General features: G+C 35.1%; 1 long non-coding RNA gene across 1 annotated transcript in view; it reads left to right on the top strand.

Moving 5' to 3' along the window:
• LOC125775849 (uncharacterized) overlaps window positions 1–2081 on the top strand; it is a 71801-nt gene extending 69720 nt beyond the window's left edge. The window contains exon 3 of the long non-coding RNA XR_007421419.1: window positions 680–2081. This is a non-coding gene — a long non-coding RNA (uncharacterized LOC125775849). The remainder of the gene's footprint in view (window positions 1–679) is intronic.
• The last annotated feature ends 11356 nt before the right edge of the window (window positions 2082–13437 follow it).

The raw sequence follows: 13437 nt of genomic DNA, 5'->3' as shown, positions 1-13437 counted from the left end.
AAAAGCTTTTATGCCACACAAACTGACCGATCAAAATCAATAGAAAGATATTTGTATACCCTTTTGCACTTTAAAAAAGCACATTTATTTTTTTATATTATTTTATTTTATTTAATTTTATTTTACTTTATCTCCTTTTTCCTTTTATTTTAATGAAAAGTAGTAATATTTATTTTAACAAAATGTAATATAATTAGTTGTTATATATTTTTTATTTTGTATGTTATCCTTAATCTTGCTCAATGTGCGCCTTACAAATAGTTCGCTCCCACCTCTTCTCCAACCATAAAAGTCTGCACCAGTCTCCACACAACAATTTATTAGCGGTAAAATTTTCTTGTGACTTTCAGGCTTAAAATTTCTCCTAAGTTAATCCTTTTTATCGCGGTCGTCTGCTACTGTACAGAAGAAAATTACCACATACCTTCATTACTTACATGATTACATATGATTACACTTTTCTTATTACCAAAGTGCCACACAAAACTCGTGTAATTTTCGTAAATCAACAGATAAACAAAAACATTGCAACAAGACACCGCAAAATTACATTTCCCAGCTTAATCGCCCACCACCAACCCCCTCCAACTTTACATTACCTAAGTACTTAATTTTAACTTGAAACACATTTAATGTGATTTTTTCTTATACTTCTTCTTCTTCTTGTTTCTACTTGCAGGTAAGCACTGTGAAGCGTTAATGTGGTTTGGTAGATGGCAACCAGACAGCTAGACAGCAAATAAAACCTCGAAATGAAGGAAAAAACGAAAGGAGTATGAGTGACATGAACACCGTAACGAAACACAATAACAATAACAACAACGCTGGTGCAACCATGGAAATTATAACTAACACGCCGCGCACAACATCACGTGATAATTGCGAGTACGAGTGGGTACCAGCAAATAAACTAAAATGAAATACAGAAGAAAGCTCAACTCATATATGTATGTGTGTGTGTGTGTTTGTGAAAAGTGGAGTAGCAAAGGTGCGAGCGTAGCTGACACACGGAAACGACGGTGATAGGGTAATCAGGATGGCAGGCCGGTAGGCAGGCGAGCAGGCAGTCAGACAGGCTTTTGTGTTGCATCGGCTGAGGCATGTGGTTAAGCAGGAAGTGCAAACCCAGAAGGCATCTCCAGTACACAGCCTTTGTGCCACGATACAAAAACAAAAAAAAGCAAGCAGAAAAAGTGAGGTTATAAACCGAAAATGCGGTGAGACATGAAAATGTCAGAAAATGCAAGCGGTAAAAATACTAATTCAGTGGGAAATGCAGACGACATAAAATTTATTTATTTTTTCGTTGCTGCTTTTTGTTGTTTGCCTCACTTAATTCGCTTTTTTTTTAATAAAATGTTGGTCGAAAAGTGAAAAATTCACCGAAAAAGATAGCAACAACAACAAAATTGAAATGAAATTGCATGAAAGAAGAGAAGGGCGCCTCTCGTGGGCAAACACTTGGTTGCAGGAAATTTTATTTGTCGAGCGGAAATGTTGTCTCACAGCATTGGTTGCGACGGCTATGGTGGTGTGGTGGTGGCGGTGAATGGCGGTGTCGCCGGCAAAGTGAGCGTGTATTTAATCTGGATTAGATTGCACAAAGTGCAGTTGACTTTGTCACTGGAGCATTTGTGGGTTTGCCTTTAATTCACTTTTTGCCAGTTGCGGTTAGCTTCCAAAGATTTAAGTGCCGTCGAAAATTAAGAAACAATGAAAGGTTGTTAATGAAATTTCGGGTGTTAAGTGGTGAGAGTTGTGTGGAGTAGGAGAAATGCAGAAAATGAATAATTGGCGGTTTGCGACTTTAAACAATTTGCTTTGAAAATAGAGTTTGGGGTTAAAGTGTAATTCCAGTGATATTGATTGATTTCGTGAGAGCTCGTTGGTGTTTACAAGGGTTATAAATGAGATCATAATTTCTTTTAATGCTAATAAAAGGGCTAGCAAAGCTTACATAATTTACAGGTATGAATTTCAGCTAACTTCTTAAAGTACCTGTTAGAAAAGATATCAACGATTGGATGTTCGAAAACTTCCTTAGTTATTTGAAAGCCTTTATAGATAAAGAGAGAGAAAACCGTTATCTAAGATGGTGTTACTCCAGTCAGATTGTATGGATATCAACTTTAGTGTTGAGCTGTTTGGTCGAAGAGATCGAAACCCATATCGTCGTCTTCCTCAGACTACTCCTTTTTGGCTTCTTCCTTCTTTTCGGACTCCGTTAAAAAGTAATTAACAAATGTATTGTAAAATACCGTAACTGTTCTCTTTTAGGTTTAATAGAAATATATATTTCGACGAGAAGCTTAAGAGAAAGTAAAGTTCACACTCATGCCCTTCCTCCTTCCTTTTATGTGTTATGTTAGGATTCTCCACAAATAATGTTAAAAAATCAAAATGAAGACAAAAATAGAGTGCTTTTTATTCTCTTTTATGCTATAATAAATGCCCTTATGAACATTATTATAGTTCCAGTACAGCCATAGTTAAACTTTTGTTTGATTTCGGATGAGTTTTTTTCCTGTAAGTATTGAACATATATTCCGAGAGTGTCGATATTTTAATCTAAAATCTAAAAGATTTTATGACTCTTGGCTTGTTAACTGGTTTAAAAAAAAAATAATTTCTTATTATTCTTCTTTTAACAAATAACTGAAAATTCAAAACAAAAATCACCTGTTACTTAAGCACTGCTTAAGTGTCCCATTTTCAGTACCTAAACATAACTTAAGTATGAACTCTAAAACACTATGATAATACGTTTCATGGCATCCTGGTTGTCGGAAAGCACTGTTTCTCAGATATCAACTTGTGGGTGTTTTTCAAAAAAATTTAATGATTTATCAATCGTGCTTTCACTTTCTTTTCGGTCCAAATGATATTTCAAAATGATTTTCTCTGATCGTTCCGATATTCCATCGATGACAGTAAGATCTTTGACAGTTAACCTTCGATTCGAAGGCACCAATTCCTTTGTTTTATTTACGTGTTTTTCATCATTTGATATTGATGAATAATTTGCACCAATCAAAAACACTTGCACGCGACGAACAGTTATACTGAAGGCCTTCTCTAACATTCTGAATATTTCGGCACCAGAAATCTGACTTTTAGTTGAGAAAAACTGAAGTCCTCTGTGGAGCGTATAAAAACACCAAAACCTGCGATTTAATGACCAAGTATAAATAACTGTCTCAAAGCACCCCTTTTAGGGTCTTATTTGCTATACACAAATGCATTTAAACTTCACATAATCATTTCAAACACATGACTATTTACTGTTATCAAATCTAAAATATGTATACATAAATATAATATTCTCAAGATATTGCCAGACTTTTAGATTTATTGTCGCAAACAAGCAGATATTTAAGGCAATTAAACACACAAATATGAAGCTCATATCAATGTCCTGTGATTTCTTGCAACACCAAGCAGCCATTATATAAGTCCATATGAGCATTCAATAGCAAAATTACACACATACACAAATGTATTTTGGTGTTTATATCTGTAGCCAGCTGGTCGGCCAGTTGCTTCGGTGGCGGCTGCGCTGCTCGCTTGGCCGGTCAGACAGGACAAAATTAATGATCTGCCAAATCAACATGATTGCCGTCATTGCATTTGCAATTGGTATTTGGCTAACATTTCGCTTGTAACTTTACCACATACCTACTCACGAGTGCTGATATGCCTGCTGTACAACACCAACAACAACACAAGTGCTGCACGCACACTTAGCACATTGCTAATGTGAGCTAAGAGCTCTGCGTATTTACTTGAAGCCTTCAAAGACACAAAAATGCTTTGTATAGACCAGTAGGGGGCTGCAGTGAGTGAGAGGGGGTGTGACAGGTAACCTCAGCCATACGAATTTCCTCCATATAAGAACCGGCTAGCCAATGTGTGGCAGCTGTGGAGGTCAAAGTGGAGTTTCGTTGCCGCAAAATAAAAGGACACTCTGGCATTTGTGTGCATTCCAACGGTTTAAATGTGAGTTTGCATGTTTGTTTATGTGTGCGTGTGCGTTTTATACTTTGCACTTGCATCGTTGGCTGCGTTCATGTAACTAAGCCCGGGATGAATTTGTAAATTTTGGCTATTTTCGTGCGTTATCGACTGTGACATGACCAACTTATGGCCCATTCACATCAATAAGAGAGAGAGAGAGAGAGCAAGTCAATTGTAAAATATTGTTTAGTAGAAATCTTACGGTGATATATGAGCAATCGTGTGCCGAAAAGTTACACCAGAAACGGTAGAGAGTGTGTTTGTGCGTTGAGTAACCCAATAGGAAATGTGAGTGTTGGACTGTATTTTCAGGTAATTTAGTTGCTGTGGGTAGTTCATGATTAGCTTTCATAAAATTTTATTTTTTCGAATTTTTTTTTATCAAAAATCAAACGAAGTTGTGAGATATTCCTGGCTTGATGAAATTTACTTTCTTTCTAATCAATTTCTTTCTTCCTATTTTTGGCACTTGAAACTATTTTTTTTTATTCTCTTCAATTATGGTCTTACAGCTTGGTGAGTTTTACTATCACTCTCAATCAATTGGATCAATTCATCTTCATATCTTTAATTTACATCTAAATCATAATTTTTTTACATTTTTTCAAATTAAGATATTTAATTTGTTTGAGGCTTGGCCTTTATTACACAAAACTATATTTTTCCTTTGATTTCTAAGAGAATACTATAATTTTAGCTTAATATTGACAAAATAAGAAAAAACTTTTTCGACTACCTAATATTAAGTGAAATACCCAATATATTCCTACAAAATATAAAAAAAGTAAAAATTTCAAGTCTTGAACTTCCCGTTTTGCTGATTAGTTCTTCTTACATTAGGAGATCCATGAAATTTTTGTTCCTCATATTGAGTTTATGTTATGGCACAAACTATTAACAAAGGCTAAAAGTGGGAATCGCTACAGTTTGTGTAATGGAATATTTTATAGACTCAGCTTTAGTAAAACTATTTTCAAAAGCGATTAAATTTTGTCAGTGAGTAGCTAAATGAGATATTTTTTTCTTCCATAAACAGCATAGGTTGCAGAATCCAGAAACGTCAGAGGCCCAATAGTGTATATGTATAAAAGTATAATTGCTCACACAAACCGATTCGTTTTATCTAGCGTCTTCAGCCTTTCTGTATATACGCGTACTAGTTCCTCAGTTTTTGAGATATCAAGCTGAACGTTCTTTTCTTTGAAATAAGCAACTCGAATGTGGAAACTGCCTATATAAGGCAACTATAACATATTACTGCCGTACAAACTCCCGAAATTTTGTATAAGCATTGGTCCCAGGTAAAACTATAAGCTACGAGTAAATTTTGCAAATCGGATGACTATAGCATACAGCTGTCATACAAACTGACCTATCCAAATCAAGTTCTGGTTTGAAAAACTTTTCGAGTGGAAGAGATATCTCCACGAAATTCGGCAGAGATTATGAACCCAAGACACTCTGCAATTTGCGCTGAAATTCTTGTTCATATCAAACGACTATAGCGTGTGGCTGCTATATAAACCGATCGATTGAAATGAAGTCCTTGTATGGAAAGCTCTTTCATTTGATAAGTTATTGCCATGAAATTTAGCACAGGTTATTTTCAAAATCAATAGTGCAATCTCCAAAGAAATTGTTCAGATCGTACCAACTCAACATATAGCTGCCGTGCAAACAGACCGATCAAAATCAAGATTACAATTTTGTTATACCACCTTATACTAAGAAAATGCAACTGTAAAGGTCATAATATCGAGTTAACGTTTTTTCTTCTTTCTCTTCGATATACGATTTCAGTTTAATTTTATTCTCTAAGTGCCAGCTCCTTTGTTTCTGCAATGTCAAAGCTCATCTCCAATTCTCGCAATCATTAAAAACATGTCAGCTTGAAGGTAAACAAAACTAGTAGAAGCAAAAAAATATATTTTCTGCATTTTTCTTTTTGCCCTTAACCATTTGGACAACTGTAAAATTAATTGAAAAGCACACATTTTACGCCGGCGATCAAATTTCACATTGGGCTAAATGCTTGTCATGTATAGCAAAGACACGCACTCAATTGTGCTCACTGCACCCCCCGCCAGCGCTTGTAGCAACATAACAATTTTGCAATAACAACATTGTTAGCGGCAGTTAAATTCGTCTGCGACGCTGGACTGTACGGCAATAACAACGACAACAACAACAGTAATAACAACAAGCGAAGTACTACATAGTACACTGTGGACTGGTAGGTATAGATCTGTAGGTCTGTCGTACAATAAAGCGAATTGGAATTTTCGCACAATTTGCAATTGCAATTTCGCACTTTACACAATTTACAATTTCGGCCATAAATCAATGAGCAATAAATTTGCTCAAACGTCACAATGTCCTGTGCGCATCGCCGTCGTCGGCGTCGCCGTCGTTCACGTTCTTACCTCGGTTCTGCAGCCGTTTGCTCTCCTCTTCGGAAGATTCGAATTTTTGCTAACGTACGTGCAGCACACACAGATACACACTCTTACATAGACACTATGTGGATAAACGCTTTGCTTTTTATTTCCTTCATTTTTGCTCTCCGCCAATGTGCACAGCCTGCCTCGTTGTTGTTACTGTTGTTTTTGCTGTTACTTGCATTTACTTACTTGAATGCGCCGTCCGGCTGCGGTAGTGTGGCAGCAACTGGCAGAAGTTATAGCATCGGTAAATGAAAAATTCAGCTGCCATCAGCAATAGTAGCCAAAAGTGTAGACAAGCAGCATAACAACAAAATAGCAGGGCGCTTGGAGAATGGCCGTGTTGGCGATGCATAATAGTGTGGCTTGTTTTGACTGTTGGACAAACTAATTCAGTGGCTGTATTTGGTTGATTCGAGTATATCTTCAATTAGTTTCATATCGTTTGCTTTCATTCAATGCAAAATTCTTGTGACTGAACTCCATTTAATTAATTGTATTTATTAAAATCATTCTAGTACTATACTAATAACAAGAAAAAAATACCCTCTATAACTACATTTCATAGTATAAGAGGGTATAAAACATTTTTATTTTGATTTTGTTTAGCCAGTTTGTATGGCAGCACAATGCTATCGAAGTCTGAACCGAACATGTCCTTCGCATATTGGACGGTTGCCTAGGAAAATGATAAGTGCCGAATTTCGTGACGATAACTCATCAAAAAAAAAGTTTTCCATACAAGCATTTGATTTTCATCGATCAGTTTGTATGGCAGCTATATGCTAGAGCGGTCTGATCTGAAAAATTTCTTCAAATATTATTTTTTGCTAATAACTTGTATCTTGCTGTTGAGTTTCTCTGCCAACTGCATGATAGAGTGGTCCTATATTGGCATTTCCTACAAATGAGCAGTTTCTTAGGGAGTTAAAGGCATATGAAAACTTTCAGGTCCATAAAATTAAGACGCTAGTTCGCGTATATACACAGCAAACAGACCGGAACTTATTACAATTACAATGTAACTTAAATCTGCTCATCACACAATCGTGATTACAATGTTATTGAGTGCGAAACCTCACTAAATAAAAATGCCCCTAAATATAGACAAATTTTTTTTCTAATCACACTCTTAATTACTTTATTATAGGGGCTAAAAAGTACGTTGGAAGTAAATGAAGACATACATGCAGCTGTAGGACCTAAATGCAGGCAATTTTTTTATCAATTCTTTAACTACTCTAATAAAGTACAACAGAAATCAAAAATGCCGATTTCACTGTAAATGGGTTATGTGACTTTGCTAAAATGTAAGTGGCGCCTAAATGCAGGCAATTTTTTTATCAATTGTTCAACTATTTAAAAAAAAATATATTACAAATCAGAAACGAGAATTTCATGAAAAAATGTTGGTATGTGACTCGGCTAAGCTGTAACTGATCCCCAAATGTAGGCCATATTTTTACCAATTCTTCAATTAATTTGATTAATTACATCAGAGATCAAAAACGAGAATTTCTAGGAATAATGTGGATAAGGAACTTCGCAAAACTATAATTGACCATCAAATGTAGGCAACATTTTTATCAAATCCCGAACTACTTTGACAAACTACATCAGAGATCAAAATCGAGAATTTCGTGAAAAATTTTGGTATGTAACTCTGCTAAAGTATATCTGATCCCAAAATGAAAGCAGCATGTTTTTGGGTATGTGACTCTGCTAAACCCACCCAAAGGTAGGCAACATTTTTATCAAATCCTTGTGGGCAACATTTTTTTTTATATTTTTGTACAATATTACGCTCTTATATTTTGGTTTTAATTTTGAATGTTTCTGTTCCCCTAATAAGCCGATTTCAATTCATTCGCACTACAAAAGCGTAACTCATAGTAAACTTAAAACCGGCTTAAATATGCGCCTTAACTATGAACCATTCACATGTGCACAGAGCAAAACAATTAAGAGCTAGCGCCGAAAGGGAGTCCCTTCCAAAAAATGCAAACATGCGCATTGATTTTTTTTCAACTACAAGCTACACATGCTAAAACCGTACCCGGAATATACATGCATATATCAACACAAATAGTGAGCTACGCGATGTCTGCTCTGCTGTGTATCGGCAACCAATGGACCTCCTGTGGTTTTCCCTACAATAGTATAAGTGCAACGGTTGGCCGGCTGTGTTGCAACGATGGCGTGGGAGAAACACTAGTGTGCTGCCTGTATTCCTGTGTACATTTGTATCCCTACTGTATATGTGTGTGTGTATGTGCAACGGTCCCTAAGTATATGTGCGGGCTTAAAAGCTTTGCTGCCATAATACTCGTACTCGAACACCTACAAGGCTCAATGAGCAGTACATTTCGGTATGGTGGGTTCGAGCGCCACTGTCCAGCTGAGAACATAATCTTGATTGATTTTCAGTTGATGTGAAAGCCGCCATACAGACAGAATACTCGAAGCGTAAGCCAGTTAAGCTGCTCGCTCATGGCGGGCGCCGCAGCGAAGCGAAGGAAAAGGATTGTGTCGTTGAAAGTAGCGGACGGCTTAAGGGCAGGTGTGTTCGGAGTAAATCGCAGGATATGCACATGGTTCGATTTTAAGTGCTGAATCGGCTGCGGAGATGCAAGCGGTTTAATATTTTAGTGCTCTGTATTATGACGTGAACGATGTGTGTTGCAGCGTTCAGCTTTTTTTCAGACAGTTCGATTTTTTGTCATGAACATAACATATGTCAGTCCAAGAGAGTAAAATGCAAAAAATATCTTTTTATTGATTTTTAGCGCTTTATTTAATAAAATTGTAAATCTTTTGTATTTACCCTTAAGAGATTTAATATTCTGCACATAATTCTTGTATCATTAAATGATACATTTCCCTTGCTGAGTTGGCGTATTTCTTGATATCCCTTTGTGTGCTACTTAACCTTATTTAAAATGCAAAACCACATCAACAAAGTAGAAACAAAATTAGCAGATTTTTGGGGTCCTTTTGATTAAGATTCCAGCGAAAGTGCGTGCATGGTACGTGTGTTTGTGTGGCACTTAAAAATGCTGCTTTTTCACTTGAAAAGGTCTGTCAAATTTACAATCTTTTTTTAAGAGCTAATAAATGATTTTTATGGCAGTGAGCAAGGAGCAAACGACCTTCTTGCAGGGTCCGAATTGAGTCAGGCAGATTTGAGGACACAATAAACTTTATTTGTGTATATTTAAAATTAAATGAACAAATAATATTTGTGGAATTTAAAGTGTCTGTTTGCATAGCAGGTGGCTGCTGTGTCCTTTAATGACCGAAATTTAATACTCTCAATAAACTTTGAGTTGTTTAAGAGTGCAGAAATATTAGACTTTTTGTGAGTTCACTTTTGCATAAGAGATTGAATTTAGTCAGTGAATGTCGCAATGAAAATATTAAGGAATTTTAATGATTTTGCTTGATTGGTGATCATATTATTGACAATATTTACTGTCTTATATAACTTTCTCATCTGATCAAGGACTGTCGGCACCATTCCTCCAAATATCTTTAGAATTAATTTCTGCCACTACGAGAATAACAACTACAATGTTTTAAGGAAGATTTTACTTTAAGCTCTAACAGTAGTCTAAGCCAAACTTACAGAAGATATCTCGCCCAGTGTAAAAGTTTTCCATACAAAGCAAGTTTTGGTTTTGATCGTTTAATTTGTATGGTAGCAATATAATATACTAAGCGGGTTACCTTTTCTTAACTTACGATTAGAGAAGAAGAACAAATATTACTTTTCTACCAAAAATCGTCTTAAAGATTTTCAAAATAATAAGATGTCCGTACAAAATTCATGCGATTTGTTTTGGAGTGATCTATGACCTCGGGTCCCGCCTTACAATCGACAAACCCTGGACGTTGATGGAGCTTCATTACTTAAGATTTAATTAAGTTCATCGATGGATTGTTGCTGAGATAATTCATTTGAAAGTTGTAAGAATAATCACTCGAAAATCTTCTCGACTTAGTTTAATTTTTTTGGCCAAGATGAATATTTTAAGTTACTGTAAACAACAGAAATAGTGCACGCATGTCAAAACGCTCTGAATGGGGATAAAATCAGAAATGTCAAGTGATAAGGATAGTTATTAATAACCAGATTGCAACACTAGGGTTATCAAATTATTAAAGGTATCATGGGTATAGAGAATAGATCTCGGCAATTGCTTTTTGGAGCAAAAATTAGATGTGCAAAAATTCAGATAGATATCTCAAAAATTTTCCGCCTTTATATAAAAATTTGATGTTACATACAATTATTTTGCAGCTCTTTCCGAAAATAAGTTTATATTCAAAGAGATGAGAACAGAAATAGAGAGAGAGCGCGAACGATAGACGCATATGAAAAGTAGAGGGAGATAGAACATAGACAAGAAGAGAAATAGATAATATATGGAGAGAGAGAGAGAGAGAGAAAACGGACCATAAAAGATTAGATAGCAAATGTGGAGAGATGATATGAAGAGATAAATATGATGAAAAGAGACGAAAGAAAATAAAAGGAAATGATGAAATGTTATGAAGTGATAAATATGATGAAAAGAGACGAAAAAAGGAAATAATAATGTTTTGCAATGATAGATGATACCAAGATGAGAGAAAATGAGAAAGTGAGGTAATGAAAAAGATGAAAAGAGATGAGTGAGGAGATACGGTAAAGAATTAGAGATAATTAAAAAGGCAAGGTGTCCTGAGAGCATTTATAACTTATTAAGCAAAATTAAAATTAAGTGAAAGCAGATGCTTTAGATAACATTTTCTTCGTTTTCTTTGTTGTGATAAGATGATTGTGGATAAAATAAAATATCTTTATATGACTGAATAATAAATTCCTTAATTTTTATAGCAGCTCATATGAAATAGATGATTCTTGGTATAGGTGGAGCGTTAATAAAAACAAATCAATTGAGATATTCACTTGATGACAGTGTTGGTGTCAAAATGTTGTTATTCTAGTTTTCAATATTTTCTTCATATCAGCGATTTTTTGTCAACTATCGTAAAAATTCCAATAATTCGCGTTTTATCAGTTTAATACATGTTTACACAAACTTTAAAAAGTTGACATTTCTGTATGACCTCAAAGTTGGTTATTTGGTTACTCATACGCAATGTCGTCGCTATCGCCGAACACTTTAAGTACTTGTACTCATATTTGCCAAAATATTATGTTAAACTTCAAAACACTTCAATATATCAACTACTTAATTGCTGAAGTAAAAATAAAATCTGTTAAAATACACCGTTATACAAATATGCTACCAGCGGCGCTGTCGAACTAACTATGCATTCGTATGCAGCAGAGATCTGCAGTACATACGCTTAAGGAAATGCGAGGATATTTAGTTAGCTAAAAGCATATTGCTTGTTTTATTTAGTTAATTTTTGCTTATTCTTTTTTGCTGTTTCGTCAGAAGCTTAACTTTGTAGGCGGGATTTAAGGTTACTTCAAAGACATAAAGAGAGTTGTGTTCTTAGATTATTAACATTATATTCTATAATATTTACTGAAGTTATAAAATGTAGTTGAATATTTAAAGTTAAAGATAAAGATAAAGTTGAAGATAAATATAAAGATAAAAATGATTATGAAGATAAAGATGAATAAAAATATTTAGTTACCAAATAAAAAAAACAATTCATTATAAATAATGCCCAAAATGATACTCACATTTTATATATTAGACCCTTTATTTAAAAAATTTAGAAAAAAACATACAAAAATACAAACAAAGTCACCTTTACTAACCTCTTTAATCTACAGTATCAACCGCCTTCAAATCCTCGTCTATGACTGCACTCAATTTAAAATTCGGCAACCATTAATTTGCGCAACATTCTTCCTTCTTTGCAACATTTATTTCCTCTTCCGCAATAAATGCTTTCCAAATTTTTATCTTTTACTTTTTATTTTCGTTTGAGTTTCGCATGTCCTGCTTCTTTATTGCAGTTTACATTGTTTTAGCGACAACCGACGCTTTTGTATGCTGCGATTAAGAGCAGCGTCTTATTTTGTTGCAAGTGCAACACTTTTTCGCAGACAAATATTTGCTCATTTAGCACAAGTGTAGTAATTGTTGCCAAACATCAATGTTTATTTTGAATTTCTGTAATTGTTTACTTAATTTTGCTTTATCAACAAATATTGTATTTAAGAGTGGTAATCCAAACTGTTAAAAGGAAGACGACAAAATTTGTATGTGTATGAACTCAGCAAAGGAGAAAAGTCAAGAGTTACACTTAGTAATTTACAGCTATAACCAAAAAATTTTGTCAATGAAGATTTAAATCCAGCACTGCAATTTGGATAGAAAAACTAGGAGCTCCAAGTATTGTTCAAGATTGGACCAACGCAGCACATAATCAGAACTAAGACTTCTTTAGTTTTTAAAACTGACTTTCAGAGATTGTTAATTATGTTAGGTTAGTTTAGGTTACGTTAGCTTAGATAAACAGGAGACTACTACTATTCGTGAGACTACAAAAAATATTATTTGAACAGCTAGAGACGCCTATCCATTGTGATGCCCAGAACTTCTAGGTACGCATTCGAATCGACCGTCGCATATCGACAAATCACTTAAAAGCCTTTCACACTGAACGTCACCCGATTGGATGTGGACTTATGTTAAAAGCAGTTAATAACTTGCTTGCATCGGCAGAGAGATTGCAAGACTTCAATTGCTCCACCCATTTTGTGCGCTTATGCTGGTTTACCAGTTGCTGCATTTCTAAATTGAGATCCCTTTTATGGGGATTACCGAGCTCGACCTTACTAAGACAGCGAATATAAATTCCAGCCAATTTGCCTGAAACGTAGAAGGCGTTGCGATTCAAATGTTTGAACTTTAGTCTGGAAAAGCAGGCCAGTGGAGGAGCTACCGCGTTAATACCAATGTCCACGCATGTGTATAGGAAAACACCGGCAACCATTTTGACAGGATTTAGG

Source organism: Bactrocera dorsalis, chromosome 1 (assembly GCF_023373825.1).
Source record: "Bactrocera dorsalis isolate Fly_Bdor chromosome 1, ASM2337382v1, whole genome shotgun sequence".
Classification (NCBI taxonomy): Eukaryota; Metazoa; Arthropoda; class Insecta; order Diptera; family Tephritidae; genus Bactrocera; species Bactrocera dorsalis.
The sequence above is the reverse complement of the archived record's forward strand: the minus strand, read 5'-3'. Positions and strand labels throughout refer to the sequence as shown.